Source organism: Pinus tabuliformis, chromosome J (assembly GCF_031772625.1).
Source record: "Pinus tabuliformis cultivar Carrire ecotype Pingquan chromosome J, CPIR1, whole genome shotgun sequence".
Classification (NCBI taxonomy): domain Eukaryota; kingdom Viridiplantae; phylum Streptophyta; class Pinopsida; order Pinales; family Pinaceae; genus Pinus; species Pinus tabuliformis.
In genome coordinates this window covers 1,304,424,602-1,304,443,236 of record NC_142295.1, presented here as the reverse complement: position 1 = coordinate 1,304,443,236, position 18,635 = coordinate 1,304,424,602, and positions in this window count along the sequence as shown.

The following is an 18,635-nucleotide window of genomic DNA, read 5'->3' as shown; positions in this document are numbered from 1 at the left end:
AACTGCACTTCAATTAATAAATAACAAATGTTGAAATTGTTTACATGTAGAATGAAAGCAAACTAGCTTGAGTAGTGGCAACATATCTCTAAGAAGAGATGTGATGACTACTTGCTTTCTTGAACCATGTTATAATGAGGCTCAACAACATTTTTATCATTAATAAACAATGATAACTCTAAACATCAAAAGCCCTAACCCTAGGAGATGAAGCGTTAAAGGTTCATGGTCCTTGTTGGGGTAAGTTGGAATGTCAACTTCCAAGGGTTGTAACTTTGGCGTATGATTTGGCATGCACAATATCCCTTTAGAAAGTTCTATCTAAGGAGAAAAACTTCTGACTACAAACATGATTCAATGACTCATATTTTCCCATTTCCCTAAAAAACATTGTTTAGGGCCTCAAAACGACTCTGGAAGTTGAAGACCTAAAACTTCCAAAATAGGACAATTATGTTGTGAGATAGTGAAATAGGTGGGTGGCCAGCAATATCCACCTGGATCACATAGGAAATGAATTCACACTCGTAAAGGACAAACCTAATATAAGAAATGTGCTCACCTACATAAACAATGCACATAACATAGGTAGTGTACATGACATGAGAGTTTCTCTCACATACTTATACAACAAATCTTACATAAAAGTTACTCTCATGCACATTAGAAATGCAATTGAATGCATTAACACCCAGAAGAAACATACATGACAAATGAGTGGTGTTATAAGAAACACACTAAACATAAGTGCAAAACTCGCATACACGACATAAGAAAAGTGTTGGGTTGTGTTATATTCTTTCCATGACTAGCCCCCCTAGTCAACTGGGGGGTTAGAAGGGTGGCAGAGCCCCCCCTTTAATGCGTTGATTGCGCAGCAGAGGGGGTCACAGGGGGTTTGAGGGGGGCGGGTAGCCCCCCTATACAGGGTCTAGGGTAGTGCCACAGGGAATTTGTTTTGGGACCCTATATTAGGTTGGGCGGACCTACCTATGGTTTTGTGCATGGTTTTAGCACATGGTTTTGGGCACGATGGTTTTTCGGCCCATGGTATTGGATGCTTCGGCATGTATAAATATGTATTGTAACATTGAAAGGAACATAATGAAAAAATCAATCTGGTAGTCCTGGTTTTGGGATCTAGGGGAAAATCATTGTGTATATGTGTTTTATGTGTTATGCACTCGCATTGTTTATTTTCTGTGTTTTAGAATTCATATGTAGGTAATTTCTGTACGGGGTTAAAAACTACATTTGGTATCAGAGATGTTTTGGCTTCAAGGGGACACCTTTGCTGCTGAGGGGTTTCGCTCGGGCTTATGGTAGACCTTGTTCAGTGGGAGATCTACGGGATCGATTTTGGTGGTGAAAGAAGATGGCGAGCAGTGGAAATATAAAGATCGAGAAATTTAATGGTTAGAGTTTTGAGTTATGGAAACTCAAGATGGAGGATCTATTGGCAGATAACGATCAATGGATTGTGGTAGATACAGGTATTAAACCAACGGGAGTGTCCGATGAAGAATGGAATAAGTTGGATCAAAAGGCAAAGTGAAAAATACTATTGTGTGTCTCATATTCAACGTTGTTGAATGTATCAGGGAAAGCTACAATTAAGGCTTTGTGGGTCAACTTAGGGACTTTGTACCAATCTAAGTCTTTGGTGAATAAATTGTTCCTATGGAAAAAGCTGTATAACCTAAGGATGAAAGATGGAGACTTGGTGATAGAGCATGTTAACACATTTAATACTGTGGTAAGTCAGTTATTATCTGTTGATATTAAAATTTTAGATGAAAATAAGTGCATTAGTTTGTTGTGTTCTCTACCAGATTTGTGGGATAATCTGGTCATTGCAATAGGTAGCAATGCAACTACCTTGCAGTTTGATGAAATAGTCTCGTCCTTACTCATGGAGGAGATGAGACAGAAAAATATGGACAGCCAGAATGGTAATGCCTTTTCTGTAGAAGGACGGTCCCAGAACAGAAACAAAAATGAGTCATTGAGTGGGAGATCTGAATCTATAGGGAGATCTAAATCTCCACGAAAACCTATAAAGGTGGTGTGCTGGAAATGCTGAAAATAAGGGCACTACAAAAGGGACTGTAAATCTAAAGCTCCTAACAAAGGAAAAGGGATCTGATGATTCTCCTTCTGCAGAGGTGAAAACTACCTCAAATGAAGGTGGGGGTGTGTACTTGGCTTCTTCAAGTACACATGTAAATCATGAGGCATGGTTGATTGACTTAGGTGCATCCTTTCACTTCAATCCCCATAAAGAGTGGTTCTGCGAGTATGAGAAATATGATGGTGGTGATGTCTTCTTGGGGGATGACAGGAAGGCTAGAATTTCTGGTCATGGCAAAGTCAAGTTGAAGTTGCAAGGTGGAAGGATTATAACACTTCTGGATGTTCTGTATATTCCTGCATTAGCTAGAAATCTAACTTCTGTAAGCAAGCTAGATGATGCAGGTGTCAAAACAGCGTTCGAGAACGATACCTGTAACATGGTTCAGGGAGCACTAGTATTGATACAGGGAGTTCAGATTGGAACTCTATACAAGCTACAAGGTAGCACTGTTGTTGATGGGTGCAACAGTTTTGTGGTTCCTGAAAGTGGAGTAGAAAATCTAGTGGTCTATGGAGAAAAGACCGTGTTGTGGCATCAAAGGCTTGGACATATTGGAAAGAAGGGCCTTCAAATACTTCATGGTAAAGGTATGGTATAACGTATGACTAATAGCTCTTTGGATTTTGATTTCTATGAAAATTGTGTATATGGGAAGCAAAATTAGGTGAGTTTCCCATCTGGTGGTAAGAGGGCGAAACAAATATTAGAGCTTGTGTGCAATGATGTGTTTGGACCTGTGAAGGTTCCATCACTGGGTAAGTCTATGTACTATGTATCATTTAATGACTTCTCAAGGAATACATGGATGTATTTCCTCAAGGAGAAATATGAAGTCTTTGATAGGTTTAAAGAATTTAAGGCTCTGGTGGAAAACCAGACAGAGAAGAAGATAAAGGTGTTGAGGAAAGATAATGGTGGAGACTTTTGTAGCAAGGAATTTAATGAATTTTGTAAGAAGTGTGGTATAGAATGACAAAAGACTACTCCATACACACCTAAGAAAAATGGATTTGCAGAAAGAATGAACAAGATGTTGATGGAAAGGGTAAGAAGCATGCTCAATGGTGTCAGGTTAGGACAAGAATTCTGGGCAGAGGTGGTGGAGACAACATGTTACCAGGTCAACAGATCACCTTCATCACCGTTGGAGGATAAGTCTCCACAAGAGGTATGGGCTGGTAAGAAAACCTCTCTTTCACATCTAATGGTATTTGGATGTGATGCATATGTACATGTTCCAAAGGAGAAAAGAGAAAAGTTGGATAGTAAATCTGAAAAGTGCATCTTTATTGGGTATAAGGATGGTTTAAAGGGTTATAAGGTTTGGAACCTAGTAACAAGGAAGGTTGTGTACAACCAAGATGTGGTGTTCAGAGAGGTGAAAAATGTTATTAAACATGAAGTCCCATCAAAGGAACTTGAGAAGATAGAGTTTGAGTTAAAGGAGGAAGAATCAAACTCTGCAACATAAGAGGAATCACAAGATGAAAAGCTAGAAACTCCGGTTGTGAGAAGATCAGTTCGAGAAAGAAGGCAGCCAGAAAGGTATAGTCCATATTCTTTCTATTCAAATTTTTCTTTATCTATTACTGATGATGACCCCATAACTGTGAAGGAAGCAGTAGATTTAGAGGATGGAAAACTCTGGAAAGAGGCCATGGTTGATGAAATGGCATCTTTGCACAAAAATGAGGCTTGGGGTCTAGTGAAGTTGCTATCTGGAAGGAAACCATTGGAAGAAAATGGGTGTTCAAGAAGAAGACAAATATAGAAGGAAAGGTGGAGAAATACAAAGCTCGGTTGGTAGCAAAGGGTTATTCCCATGTGTTGGGAATTGATTTTGGTGATATTTTTTCTCTTGTTTCCAAGGTAGCTTCTATTAGATTACTTTTATCTGTTGCTACTGCTTTTGATTTTGAGGTAGAACAGATGGATGTGAAGACAACATTTCTTCACGGGGATCTGGAAGAGGAGATCTACATGAAGTAACCTGAAGGCTTTGAGGTGAAGGGTAAGAAAGAACTTATATGCAAGTTAAAGAAGTCTTTGTATGGGTTAAAACAATCACCAATGATGTGGTATTAGAAATTTGATACATTTATATGGGGACTTGGCTTCACCAAAAGCAAAGTAGATCATTGTGTGTGTTTTAAATTAATTTGTGACCGTGTTATTTATCTGGTCTTGTATGTGGATGATATGTTGCTAGTTGGAAATGACAAAGAAATTATCTAGGATTTGAAGACCCAATTGTCCTCCAAATTTGACATGAAAGATCTTGGTGTTGCAAACTATATTTTTTGGCATGGAAATTAAAAGAGATCAGGTGAAGAGGAAGCTCTGGTTAAACCAGAGGAAGTGTGTCAAGACAATATTGCAGAGGTTTAATATGGAGGATGTGTTGGGAACGGGATCCCCCAAGGACAGTTTTGGGGCTAAAAGATGATGCTTTGGGTCAAATTTTGTAATAAACTTGTAAAGACTCTGCATTTTGTGGTCACAGAGCACAAAGGTGTCATGAGTCATAAAGGGTTGTCCACCCTTATTTTTGTAAAGTAAAGTTGGCTGTAAGAGATCCACCCATGGTTCGCGGACCATGGGATTGTATAAAAAGAGCTAAGCTCTAAGTAGTTTGAGAAGGGAGATAAGAGTCAGATAGTCATAGCTCTGAAGTAAGAAGTCTAAGTTTCAAGTCATAGCATAGGTAGAGGCTCTACAACTGAGTGCATAGAGACCTAGGGTGGGAATCCATAGCTGAGTGCGCGGACCCCTGCAGTTGTGTGTTCAGGGTGGATAGAGTCTATAATCACTTGGAAGATATCAATAAAAAGAAGTATTCTGAAATTTCTGTGTCTTTGTTCCTGTGAATGCATCTTGACATGTTATGTATGAATTTCATTTATAATTCTTATATGATGCGTGAATGTATGTAATTATGTTGGTTAAGTGAACACAAGTAAGAACGTTTGTTTACGTGGTGCTAACTGTGATTGCCTGATGAGATAAGTAAGATTCTTAAGATAACTTGATGATCTGTGTGATACGCTACCTTAGTAGCATGAAAGTATCTAAATCAGAGGTTAGGGCTATGCAAAGGCTAGCTGTACCCTTTTTCAGAGGTATCGAAGGGAGGAATAAGGGGTTAAGAAGACAGAGCCTTAGAACTTAACAACCTGCACGAAAGTAGGAATAGAAGGAATAAATTGGCATCACGAGCATCTTAGGGTGCAGAAACTTGGTTCCAGTATCCCCCATACTACTTCAGGTGAGACTTCAGTCCACAATCCACAGGCTGATGCCGAAAGGTCCAATAGTGTAGGGATTTGTTTGGCTAACTAAAACTGAGCCTGGGTCAGGCCCTCTCAAGCCAACAAATGGTTCCGTTGCTGGTTCCTAGAATCTACATAAGAGATGTGTGATGTCGTATCACTGGAATCCAACTAAGAAATAGATTGGAGACTAGTTGGATAGGAAGATCCACGAATCCACGACGTAGGAGAATAGAAGTCCAAAAATCACAAAGGAACAATGGATGGATAGGTACCTATATACAAAATACATGAGATCATTTTCTATTCCTTTTCGGTTGAGCTATATGAGTGGATAAAAAAGCTAGCAGATAGCCAAGGAAGGTGGAAACTTGACGGTCCTATTGTTTGGACCCCGGATCTGGTACAAAAATTGGAAGCATCAGAGGATAAGATCGCCCACGCTATTGATCATTGGCTCAATCACGTCATAGGAGGATTTGTAACTGAATTTGTAGTCAATACCTCAGTCAACTATAGTGAGGTGGAGTGGTGCTTTTTCAAAGGACCGCGAGGTAAGTACTTGAAATCTTTGAATACCTGGATTAAAATGTTATTGTGTGAAAAGTGGGTTATGCAACTACCTTGATGTTTGGAGCTACATGAAGCAGAAAAACCTACAAGAATGAAGGAAAAAAGGGTCCTGAATATAGTCCATTGATTTCACCTCTGCGAGGTGATGAAGAGGGGATAGCACATGTTTCTTTGCTGAGTGCTATTCAGTTAATAAGAAAAGGAATCTCGTGACTACCACCTCCACCCACACTACCCCCAATTTCACCACCATCACCTGCGACTTCACCCGTACCACCTCCACCTCCACCGCAGTTCAGTATGGAAAATTTAGTGAAACTGCCTTTATTCAAAGGCTTGGGAAATGAGAATCTGGACCAGTTCTGGTTCATCGTGAAAGCTATATGGGAATCTCAGGGCATTATAGATGATCACATGAAGAAGGTGACATTAGTTAGTGCTTCGCAAGATCGTGCGCTAACCTGGTATATCAAGTACTCTAATGATAATTTGAAGTTGGAGTGGAAGACATCCAGACATCACTAAATAGAGAATTCAGTAGGCCTAAATATGAAGCACAACCTATTGTGGGGTTCAAAGAAATCGCGATGTAGCTAAGTGAAACACCTTAGGAACTAAATCAGAGATTGAAGTGTGAAATCCATGAAGCTAACATGAACTAAATAGATGGACAAAATCGCGAATGGTTTGTGGCTTCACTACTGCCACACCTAAGGGTTGCGCTATCACAACAAAATATAACGACTCAGACATAGGCCTTGGAGATTGCAATGAGATTGCATGAAACACCGATGCAAGATCCAAATCTGGAGGTTCAACAGATCCACGCGTAGTTGAAAAATCTTTGCCTTGAGATGCAAAGTTTGAATCAGGATAGAATAGTTTGACCAGGGATGCGCGAAGAGGTATGGTGCTTGAAATGCAAGGGTCATGGGCATGACAAAGACCATTGCCAGGTCTTTCCAAATTACCTGTCAAGAGGAGGACTGATGCCTTTGAGGTTGGAAACTTAGGCAAGACCAAGTGGGGAGCCTACATTATGGTGCGCTATATGTCAGGTAGTAGGAAAACATGCCACAGATAACTGTCATTTGTTGCATAAGTTTGTACAGACACTGTAATAGCTGTTGTGCAACTTATGTAGGTCAGTAGGGCATGATGAGCACAAATGTAGAGGCTACCAGTTCATTATTGATAGAACACCCACCTATAGAGTACAGGTAAAAACACGCCCCCCTGACCAGAGCGTGAGGATGGCATGGACAGGCTTTCAGGGGTGCAGATGAGGATGAGGTGGAGGAGGACCTAGCAGAGATCGGGGACAACTGATCTAATACAATTGATTACCAGGACATTATGCCCGTGATTGCACTAACCCAACATGTCCGTCGTACAAGAATTGCACTCTGTTTGATCATGAAACGAAGAACTGTCCTACACTAATAACGAGGATACGAGACAAAGGGTGTTACAGATCCATTTGGGCACACCACTCCCATCATTCAGATTAGTACCATTAGGGGTCATCAAACCCTAATTCAGTTGCTACGTGCCCTAGATAAGTCACCATTTTGAATGCCTCCTTCCCTGAGAGTTTCTTGGCCTGAAGCCCTCCAGAATTGCCTCCTTGAGGGACCAACATAGCCTTGGACAGGGGTAAGTGCACCTTAGTGTAGGTAGGCCCATGTCAAGGTGCTCTGCAGAGCACCTAGGTCCACTTTGATCCGCACTGGGCGAGATTGAGCGAAATTCACATAGGGTTCTAGGAATATTCTTATCTTCTAGAGCCATATAGAATATTCCCACACTTATCATCTCCTATGAGCTCGAAATTGGATAGGTAATGAGTTAAGTAACCTCCTATTCTCTCATCTCTTCCTCCATGGAAACTAACTCTATGTTTGGAAGGCCATTCAATACCCCCATTTATGACCAAAACTTCTCCATTTTCCTATAAATTGAGCACTCATCTAAGTGATCAGGGGTTGGACTTTGAGAATTTGTAAGGAGATATTGTTGGTGTGAGAATTGAGAGTATAAGAAAGTGTTGTTATGCTACTAGAGTGCTGTGCTATTGATGTGATGTTTGTTGGAACCCAAGCTAGAAGAGTGGCAATGGATCAAACTTCATGGTTGTAATTTTTCCTTCTACTTAATAAAGTTTTTTACACCCTTTTTCCATATGCTAATATTGATATATGATGTTTATATGTGTGAAAGTATCTAAGTCCATTTACTTATAGTCCATATATCTCTTGATTTGATTGGTTCTCTGTATTCTATTTATGTTTACATGTACTTTTTGAGCGAGTTAAGTTCAAGAAGGAGCGACGAGAGTCATACAAAGGAGACAAAAATAAAGCAAAAGAAAAAGTAGGTCCTTTGATTCCATTTGTCTTATTTATAATCTATAGGAAAAGGATAAGCACTTTAAATCTGTTGTTCTAGGTATAGCTACCTACCTAGGGAATTAGTATTTATCCATAGATGAAAAATTCCTCATAAAAGTTTGGTGACTCCACTGGAGAACAATCATCATTCTGGGTAGTTTCTCTTCATCCTAGTACACTCTAGTAGATCTTACTTTCTTTCATTGATATTCTTTTATCCTTTTGAAGTGTTTTTTTGGTGAAAATTGTGCTTGTAAGCCCCTAGGATGGTCTCTCTAGCACCAACACAGGCTCGGTATAGAGACAGAGTGCTACAGAGCACCCTTGGCTCGAGGACAGTGCTTTGAAGAACACTTTCTCCCATTCAAGGTTACGCTAATCCTCCTTAGGAAAAAAAATCCCTCCTTTGAGTTAACTTTTTGCCAAATTTCATTCTGTTTCTGCTTGCTGAAAAGTCAATGATGCTTGTGTCTCTGAAATGAATTTGTGTTTACTTTGCCAGCTCTACTTTGTATTTGATTTTTTAGTGTTTCTTAAATGATTTATTTATCACTATCAATTCATTTTAAAAGTTAATTTATAGTCGATTAATCTTTGTTCAAAAGAAATCGTTGTAAAAGTATTATTTTCTTTCGAAATGGAATTGTTGTAAAGTCTTCGTTCTTACAAAAAGATTGATTGATTGTATGTGCATTAGTTTCCCTTTTTTCATCAAAACATTAATGGAATTGAAAAGAAAAAATTGTATTGTGCATTAAAAGAGTTTGTGTGTGCTCATAGGAATATTTTAGGGAAATTGCATTAGATGTGTTCTTTGTTCTTTGATTACAAGAATCTGATTGCTCTATCCCTACTAGCTAAGGTTTTCATTATAAAAATTGAATGAAAATAATTCTTATCATATTAGTTGCATTCTAGGAATTGAAAATACATCAGTGGTGAACCTTGAAAGTCAAATTATTAATCAAGATCAACTTAAAATTAACATCAATTAACCTAATGGAGAATTATAACCTAACGCAAAACATTTAGAGGTTATAGGCTAGAGACATGTTCCAGTGTCATAAAACATAGTATCTGTCGCTAACTTGTCTACGATAGATTCCGAGTGTGATACCTCATTCCACGTATATGAGTATATCGTAGCTTGTCCATGTACCTTCGGGTATATAGGGCGGCGTTACAGTACGTAAAGTATATGGGAATGCTCTCACTGTGTGGTTTCGCATTAGACAATGCTAATATGGATTGGGCCTCCACGTACTTTCAAGTATATATGGGAGGACAACACTAGGTTGCTATCTATCCTTAGGTAACCAAGTCAGCTGCCTTGTACACTATGATACACTGAACAGAACATTCGGGGAGATTGCCTGCCCATACTTGGTTTGCCAGGAGGTATTCTGCAGTTCACAGTTGCTTGGTAAACCTTTTTGCCTAGTTTACCCCTTTTTGTTTATTTATTTTTTGTAATAAAATCAATCAGAAATTGTGTAGGAAAATCAACCCTTACCCTGTCGTTCTTTGGAGAGAAATGAGTAAACTGCCTTTACCACCCAAAGCTACACCTATCTGGTCGAAGCGGCCTCGTTTGACTGGATCCAGTACTTCACAAGCCTCTGGTTCTTCATCTAAATTACCAGAAACACCTATACTGGTAAGTACTATGACCCTAGTTACTCCTACAGTTACTGGAATATCTGTTACTGAAGTGGAATATCCACAATTACCTGAGGAAACTAAAACTGATCTAGTGAAACGGTAACCCAAATTGTTTAACAACAAGTTGATTCTTAATCCGAAGTTTTTCAACAAGAAATTACTTCTGAACCTGAATATGTTCAACCAGAAGTGGATCCTGAACCCATCACTCTTCAATTAGAAGTTACTTTTGAACCAGAAGTTGTTCACAAAGCCTAACCTGAACTTGTTCTTTTATCAGAACATTTGGATTTTGAGGTTGAACAATCAGAAGTTGTTACCTTACTAGAAGAAGAACAACCGATACATCCTCAGACATCCGTAACTATCAAGACTTCCTCTTTACCTCAACAAAAAATATCAGAAATCTATTACGGACCAGACGGTGAAAATCTTCCACTTGGTTTGATTTCAATAAAAGAGGAACTTGAGGTAGAATCACCCAAAAATCCATTCCTTTTTGGAACTAAAATTTATATGTATCCTCATACTCCTCATTTCACTACTCCTTTTGAGCCTGATTACTTTCAGACACCCATTGATTCTTTAGGAAACTTATTTGGACATTTGACTATGGCGGAGTCAACATCCCAGACCATACCATCTCTTACAGCTATGACAAAATATTCTGTTGCAACCTCTTCGATGTTTACTACGACACCAAGGTCACACTTGTATTTTTTTCTGTCTGTCCCATCGGGTTACCAATCTTTATCGGGAACCCACTCAGGTGTTGCTTCTAGCCCTTGGTCTTCACCAATGTCCTCTACTGGAATTTTATCTGGTTCTTCATTAACGAATATCGAATAGCTGGACCCATCAAGTTCATATCAAGCTGGTTCATTTGGTTACCATCCTATGTATCCACTTTACACTGGACTACCCAATACAGAGAACAATATGCACATTCTCCTTATCCTCCATTTTTTGGGGGGCAACCATATGTCAGTATGCTGTCGTCTTTAGGTCAACCTGGAATGATTGTCTGTCAATGGAAACCAACCATGCCCATTCAACCTAGGCTTGTGTATCCATCACAACCTATGCAATATGTCTCATCCATACCTACAACACCTGTTGTTACAGCTGTACCACAGTCACAAGCTCAAATTGTTGTATCTCAACCTATGCAAGCTGGCCCTTCAACCTCAAATCCCCAAGTTTCAAGTATATAGATCCAGACTTCTCAAGTATTTTTACAACAACCACTTATGTCTAGAGTCCAACAACTTTAGGCTAGTTTACCTTTTACTGGAATGAGTTAGACTTACATTGGTTTAGTGTATTCACAACCTAGTCAACCTTACATTGGTGGGAAACAACAACCGTTAAATCAACAACAATTGTACCAACAACAACAACAGTTGATTCAATAGCCTTGGTAGCCCCAATATCAACAACAACAATTCCAACAATAACAAACTCAACATGGAAATGGCCAACAAGCTTATGCTAGGTTTCGTCAGCAACAAGTTTATCCAGGTCCTATTCAGCAAGCCTATGTTGGGATTGGACAACAAAAAATGTATTCTGGTGCTCAACTAAAAAATTATGTCGTATTTTCTAAAAAAACTTACCCTTATCAAGGTTACGAGCAACAGATGCCTTATGCTAGTATGCAAAGGCCTATTTCCCAGGAAATCCCATCTTACCCTGGATATGCTCAACCTGACCTCAATAGGCGGTTTCCTTTCATTGCGACACTTGAATTACTAGATCTAAACCAGCTCACCAATGACCTAATTCATTATGCACCTTGGTTGCTGGTGATTCCTCATAAGTTACCTTCTGATATTTCAAAATTCAATGGAAACCCTAGAGAAGACCTGTCTAACCATGTCATGACTTTTCGTTTATGATGTTCATCAAACTCCTTGAATGATGATTATGTTAGACTACGTCTTTTCCAGAGAACACTTACTGGTCTGGTTGAAAATTGGTACATTGCGTTACTACGAGCTTCTTTTGATAAATTAATTGCCTTAGCTACCATGTTTCTAACCCACTTCCAGTTACCCATACGATATGAGACTGGAACGGAACTATTAACCAACTTTAAACAGGCTATTTCTACTCTTATCTCTGATTATATTCATGAGTGGAGTCGCCGTCGTCGAATGGTTAAAACTTATGTTCTTGATCAACTTTTGGCTGAGTGGTTTATAAAATCCTTGCTGCCATCTATCACTAAGGATGTGGCGAAAGGTGGATTTGTTATTGAAGAGCAAGTAATTGCTTGTGCCCAATATTTGGACTTGATTTATACAAAGTCTGGCACGCTCTATGACAAGATCTCAAATGCACCCCAACCAGATTTCAATATCCCTCCTCCACCATCAAGTAAGGACTCTCATGCTGGTAATGGTGTGATTGCTTCTTCGAGCACACAAGCGGCAGGTAGACCATCTGGTCAAACACTTTCAATTTCCAATCAAACTACAAATGCACCTGATAACACTCTTACTTCCAAAATCAATACCATGTCATCTAACAAGGGCAAGAATGAAAAGCAAACAGGATGTAAGAAGAAGGGGAAAAACAAGAAGAAACAAAATAATTCCCCTCAAGAGAAATCATATGATTCCTCTCCTTTTTCTAGGAAACCTCATTACTCGTGTTTGATATGTAACGATGAGCATTTTATGCGAGATTATCCTCACCACTCTGAAGTCTCAAAGCTTTTGAATACTTCTACTACATCTGTAGTATTGACTGATCCTTTTCCAAAGCCAGAGAGAAATATCGTTGCTACAGACCATGCTTCCACTTCCCAACCACTTATGCTACTCGCCTCTAAGCCTAAAATTGAATTTTTGGTGTCAACACGAAGTAAAGACTATGGAAATCAACTGTCATCGTCAAATAACTAGGATGATCAACCTAAATCTTCGACTTCGACTTCAAATGATCCTATTCCACCACCTATTGCAGTAGAGTTAACAATAAAACCACACAAGGGAGTTGTACATAAATCGACATTTAACCCTTGAGCTCGAGTTGCACAGAATTATAACATAGTATAAGATTTGGCTCAGTCACCTTTTGCTATGTCAATGCTCGAGGTTCTTTAGAATTGTCCCTCCCAAAAGTAGGCTTTGTTGTCAGCAATTGGTAGAATTGATCCAATTGATTCCAATCTTATGGTTTTCAACCATGTGGGTTATACCCCATAGTTAATAGTGCAATTATCATTTTTTATTCAAGTAAATTCCTTGAATAAACTTTTTCATCGAACCATTGTTGACAAGGGGGCATCTAATTGTATTATATCTATGAAATGCTAGAAAACACTTGGCTCACTGCCTTTGTCACATTCACTAACAACGTTAAAAGATTTTGACAGATGCACATACACGCCTTGTGGAATATTGAGTAATCTACAAATCAAAATAGGAGGAAAAACATTAACTGTTCAATTTGAGGTTGTTGACAAACCCCTTGACTATAACATTTTACTAGGAATAGTGTGGGTTTATGCTATGGCTGCTGTGGTTTCAACATACTTTCATACGATTGCATTCCCTCATAAAGGTGTAATCACAGTTATCGACCAACTTGCCTTCTTCGCCTCCAGTTCACTCGCTACTGGAAGCATTCTGTTGGTACACGGACCCCCACTATCTCTTCAAAACATTGGTGTAGGTCTCTTTTAAGACCCTTCCCTAATGGGTAATTTTTTACTACCACCACCATCAAACTTGGCGGAAGTGGCAAAAGTTGAGACTTGCAACATGATATCTTCCACTTCATTTGACTTAAGGAAGATTACCAATAGTTTTGAAGTTGATAGTAGTAATGAAATCATGCCACTAAGCCCTATTGAGATAACATAGAAATCAATATTTTTGGCTGTGTGGAAAATCCAAATCCATTTTTGTCAATTGTATGGGTAGATCGTTCATTAGAATATGGTACTTCCTCTGATCCTTTTTCATGTATATTTTCTAATGATGAAGGAATCATCCAATCAATGATGATGGAAGGAGAACCATGGGAAGATTATCATCATCGTTCCCATCTTCTAGATCACATAGAAGATTATTCCAATGAACGTAATCAACCTTGATTTGTCGATTTTCTTTCGAATTTTGTTTTCATAGATATAGTAGATTCCGAGTGAAACCTGTCAAATATTGAAGAAACTATTTCTATCAATATTTCGACCAAACCTAACATTGTAGAAAACATTCATGTTGGAAAATCTTTTTCTCCATCAGAACTTGATATTTACCGTGCTCTCTTTCGTGAATTTTAAGATATATTTGCATGGTCATATGAGGAGATGCCAAGAATTGACTCTAGTATAGTTGAACATGAAATCAAAATGTATCCTTATGTAAAACCAATGCGACAGTGCCTTCATCCTGTTCATCCAAAGAAGGTTGTTGTTATTAAAAGAGAAGTTGAAAAGCTTTTGCATGCTAGTTTCATTTACCCTATTCCTCTTACTGATTGGGTTTCCAGTATTGTTCCTGTCATGAAGAAACAAGGGACAATATGAGTGTGCGTAAATAATAGGGATTTTAATCAGGCTTGTCCAAAAGAAAATTATCCTACTCCCTTTATCGACTAGATTATTGATGAATGTGCCAGATGTGAAATATTCTCATTTATGGATGGTTTTTCCAGCTATAATCAGATCAATATCCACCCAGAGGACCAATCTAAAACTTCATTTATTTTTCCACGGGGCACATTCGCTTATAGGAAACTCCCGTTTGGTTTGAAGAATGCAGGGGAAACATTTCAGAGGTTAATGAATTATGCCTTCCATGAAATCAAGCATATTGTTCAACCATACCTTAATGATTTACCTGCTTATTCATGAAAGCAGACTAATCACCCACAACATTTGAGAGCTATATTTTTACGGTGCTGACACTACAAAATACGACTCAATACACACAAATGTGTGTTTTGTGTTGGTTCTGGTCGTTTTCTTAGATTCGTAGCGTCTAAGGAGGGAATTCGACTTGATCAACTTAAGGTTCAGGCAATCCTTGACTTGCCTCCACCTTCCAAACTGCGATAGTTACAGAGACTCTAAGGAAAGGCTAACTTTCTGAGGAGGTTCATTCCCAATTATGCTAAAATGGCTAAAGGATTTACTCGTTTATTGAAAAAGGGGATACCCTTCCATTGTGACCAGGTTGCGCAAGCTTCCTTTGATTCTTTTAAAGATACCTTGATTAGAGCCTAATTAATGTATTCCTTGAATTATCAAAATGACTACTTCATGTATCTCGTCGCTGCAGATACAACCATTGGAATGTTTTAGTCCAAAAAGAAGATGCGATTGAACATCTGATATATTATTTGAGCTGCAATCTCAATGATACAGTAGCTAAGTACTCTTACGTCAAAAATCTAGCTCTAGATGTTGTTCAAGCTGTACATAGATTTCACCACTACATCCTGCTTTGAAAGAGCACTGTCATTTCGGATTGCATCCCTATGACATATATTTTGTCACGTCAATTTCTAGGGGGAAAATACTCAAAATGGATCATCATTTTGTAGGAGTTTGATTTGGAATTCAACAAATCCAAATCAAAGAAATCTCTAGCCTTCGTCGAGCTTCTTTATGATCTTCCCTCGAATACCATTGATTCAACATCAAAACCATCTATTATGGATGAGTCTCTGTTCCTAATTTTGTCATCTAACGCATGGTATGGAGATATACTGATTTATCTCTAGACCCAAACTTTCCAGTTTGATACGTCTTGCTCACAACAATGACGTATCCGATACTAAGCCAAAGATTATCTGATTGTTGGCGACATTGTTTATAGTCGTGGTATTGATACAATTTTACGAAGGTGCAGGAAGCCGAGAAATTTTTGAATGATTTCCATTCAGGTGCTTGTGGTGGACACTTATCTGGTTATGCTACCATGCAGAGAATTCTCCATGCTGGTTACTTCTGGTCTTCCATATTCAAAGATTGCATAATTGCTGTCAAAAGCTATCATGCATGCCATATCTATGACCGTAAAGCTAGATTACCACCTGCACCATTGCATTGTGTCGTCACTGTTCGACCATTCGCCAAATGGGGCATTGACTTCATGACATGTAACCCCACCTCAGACGGGGGGCATGGGTACACTATAGTTGTTGTTGACTCACAAGATGGCTGCTCTTTTCTTTTTCAACCACATGGTTGCCCGATTTGGTGTACCATATTCTATAGTTATAGATCATGGGTCGGATTTTCGCAATCACATGATGGCTGAGTTAACTGCTAAGTTAGGACTATCACATGATAGTTCTACTCCTTATTATCCACAAGTGAATGGACAAGTTGAGGCCATCAACAAAGTCCCAAAGTGAATGCTTCAAAGAATGATAGGGGTTCATAAATGAAACTGGCATTTAATCCTGTACTCTTCCTTGTGGGCATATCGAACCTCAGTGAGAAATGCAACTGGATTCACACCCTTTCAATTGGTGTATGGTTTGGAGGAAATCTTGTTGATACAATGTCAAATTTTATCTCTCAAACTTGTGATTGACTTTGTTGGGTCCCTATAATACTAGTGATTACCCCATTACTATTGTAGTTATACCCCTTATTTATATTTTTGTGCCCCTATTACCCCCATATTGTTATTTCTATGCCCCATAGAATCCCTCTATTGTTATTTTTGTGGCTTTATATTATTATTGTTAGGTCGGCTGGATTATATTGTGACTCCTTAGACTCCTATATATAGAAAGGAGGTCTTGTCATTTGAATCATCCAAGAATTGTTCATTTATGTAATGTAAAGGAGGTTTCCCCCTCGAAGAGGCTGAATTCTAAGGCGTTGATCTATCTTTTCTATCTTTTCTTAAGCTGATTTCATAACATTTGGTATCAGAGCTTTGGATTCTAGGGTTTTGCTGCTCCAAACAGGTCATTGTGGAATTTTCGCTATAACTTTGTTTCTGTGACGTTTCAGAAGTCTAAAAAACACCCATTTGCGAAGAAATCGCGCTGAACCTTGGCTCCGAATTTCAGATCTTTTCGCGTGATATTTGCGGAGATATGATCTGAGGAATTTGGTCTTTTTGCAGACTCTTGAATTACATTCAAAACAGGTGACCTGGGGAAAATAGTCATAACTTTCCCTCTGGGGATTGGATTGAAATTTCATAAGAATTTACAGAAAGAGGACGGACTTTAGTTTCTTGTATGAATTTTTCAGATCCATAGGTCGAAACAGTGACTCGTGGCACGTCGTACAAGTTCGCTCTACTGAACTAGTCTATAATCAAGTCACTGTGGGATATTTCGCATAACTCTTCCTTGGAAAATCCAATTTGGGTCAGACTTGTGGCATTGGAAAGAGCATGCAGAAGGCTACTACAAGTTGCAATTTCAGAATTGGAGGATCTGGAATTACAGAGATACATCAGATTCAATATCAGGGTTCTACAAAGTGAAACAAGGTGTGTAGTTTTTTTTTTAAATTTTTGTGTAAGCTGGGTTGAAGGAATTCTAAGGGCATAGTAAAGAATTATTATTGGTAACTGATGCCCTGAGGAAATAAAATGCAAACACCTAGTAAGGAACCTAAAAGCTCTAGCATGACTCATGAAGAAGAGGAAGAAATGCTACATGATATATCAAAATTACAAGAACAAGTGCAACAAATGTCACGCTCACAAAAGCTAACAAAAGCTAAGATAAATGGCATGGAATCTAAGATAAAGGGTGTGGAAGCTAAGATGGATGATTGGAAGACAGATTTAAAGACAGACATGGAAGAAATGAAGATAGATTTGAACACAAACTTGAAGACAGGCATGACAGATATGAAGAAAGATTTGACAAACTTTCTACAAGAAATACTTACTAATGGTGAAAAGGTAGTAAAGGAAACTCATGATGCGAACAAAAGAAATGTTAATCATGATATCATAGACTCTAATGTTGGATCGAAGACCTGCCATATTCCAAAAATCGATATGAGAAAGTTTGATGGCAAGGATCCCGCCACATGGATATTACAAATGGAGCAATTCTTCGATCTCAATAATGTGCAAAACGCACAAAAGGTACGTATGGCAACTATATATTTGGAACCAAATCAGTTTGTATGGTATCAATGGCTTTTTTCTCGTAAACAATTTATCACTTGGGCAATTTTTATAGAAGAATTGATAGCACATTATGAGGATACAAAAAGCAACACTTTTTTTAGCCAATTGATAAGTCTCAAACAGAAGGGTTCAATAATGGAGCACATTGAGGAGTTCCAAAAATTGAACATAAGGGTAAGATATTCCAGAGGAGCATAGGATTGATGTGTTCATAGGGTCTTTAAAGGATAATATCCAACATGATGTTCGCCTTTGGGAACCTGATTCATTAGAGAAGGCATTCAGGTTAGCAAGAAAAATGGAAAGCAAAATTATGGCAACTAGGAAGCATACCACTCACAACTATAAAGACGGAAGTGTTGTTGCCCCTAGTATTCCACAACCTACAAGGTTGACACCACAACAATTGGAAGAAAAAAGAGAAAAAGGGCTTTTTTACAATTGTGATAGCAAATACACAAAAGGTCATAAGTGTGTT